The sequence below is a fragment of the Frankliniella occidentalis genome, unplaced genomic scaffold (genome assembly GCF_000697945.3).
Source record: "Frankliniella occidentalis isolate FOCC.00 unplaced genomic scaffold, Focc_3.1 Scaffold108, whole genome shotgun sequence".
Lineage (NCBI taxonomy): Eukaryota > Metazoa > Arthropoda > Insecta > Thysanoptera > Thripidae > Frankliniella > Frankliniella occidentalis.
The window spans coordinates 323,424-324,752 of record NW_026267237.1 but is presented as its reverse complement, the minus strand read 5'-3'; the positions used below and the strand labels follow the sequence as shown (position 1 = coordinate 324,752).

Sequence of the window (1,329 nt, the reverse complement as noted above, 5' to 3'; positions counted from 1 at the left end):
CTTTTTATAATACAAAGCTACACTAAAAATTTCAGGTACCTAGCTCAAACCGTTCTCGAGTTATCGTGATTACAGACAAACACACAGACAGACAGACGGACAGACAGACAGACAGACGCGAAACTTTTTGATCATCACTGGAGTAATAGGCTTCGCTATCGCTCAGCCAATTATCTAGAAATTGCTTAGTCAGTTATTCGTTACATCCCTTTCCTTATCAGGTATTGCAAAATATTCATCCTCAGTACACTGTTAAAACATTTTGTGAAGATTTTACTGGAAAAGTCTCGGTATACCAGTTGCCATGTAAAAGTCTGGTAAAATTACCATAGTCTGTAAAATTACAGACACTAGTAAGACTAACTCCACAAAATTTCTGTAAAACTGATACCAAACGGTCCTGTAAATAAGTTTACGAACGTTTTCTGTAATTTTTACCCACATGTTTCTGACGTAATATATGGAAGAAAAAAAATTCGGCGGCTGTTTTCTGTTTATATATATACACTACTCATCAAAATTAGCGGGTGTATTTTTCAAACTGACGTAGATTCTATGTTTTTTGAGTACGGAAGATAAGAATTGGCATGCAGGCGTCCCAATCATTCATCTCGAGGCTCTGAAAGTGCGCAAGCCGTTGGCCACCCCTGTCGAGCTGTGCAACCCCTAGAGTGGAGGAGGGTGAAACAAGCAGGCCCACCCTTCCGCCAAACGGAGTTGCCAGCTCCACTTCGCTGCGCCGGCAACTCCGTTCGGCAGGGGCCGGGCCTTCTTGGGCTGCCGGCGGCGATGGTCGGGCCTTCGGCCGAACCATTTCAGTCTGGCGAGTTACTGAAGTGCATAATCAAATAAATAATGTGACCGGTAAATCACTTTGCATATTCGAGTAAACTGAAGGGTCCAGCGGGGGGCCTGCGGCCCAAGAAATTCGCTCCTCGGTCATGACAAAAGACTATAACGGGGCAACACCGTGACTACACCCCACCCTTCTGCTTTGCTGAAGAATAAAACTAGGCTGATACCAAACGCTTCTGTAAATATGTTTACGAACGTTTTCTGTAATTTTTACCCACATGTTTCTGACGTCATATATGGAAGGAAAAAATATTTTCTGCGCCTGTTTTCTTCTTCTATATATTTCATAGTCAACCGCCTACGGGCTTAATTGTTGAAAGTCCCTCTACTGCTTTTACGACAGGTGGGATCGACCTCCCGACCTCATGGTCGTGAGCCCGATGCCTTGCCCAGTGCGCTACGGCGTGCTCTGTGGAGGTAGCCCGTCTGTACTCCATCTGTTGCTTCGGACTGTCCACGCGGCTTTCCAGACGG

At 45.1% G+C, this 1,329-nt stretch overlaps 1 protein-coding gene across 4 annotated transcripts in view; it reads right to left on the bottom strand.

The window, feature by feature from the left end:
• LOC113216275 (venom protease-like) overlaps nucleotides 1-1,329 on the bottom strand; it is a 53,496-nt gene that overhangs the window by 23,413 nt on the left and 28,754 nt on the right. The window lies entirely within an intron of this gene.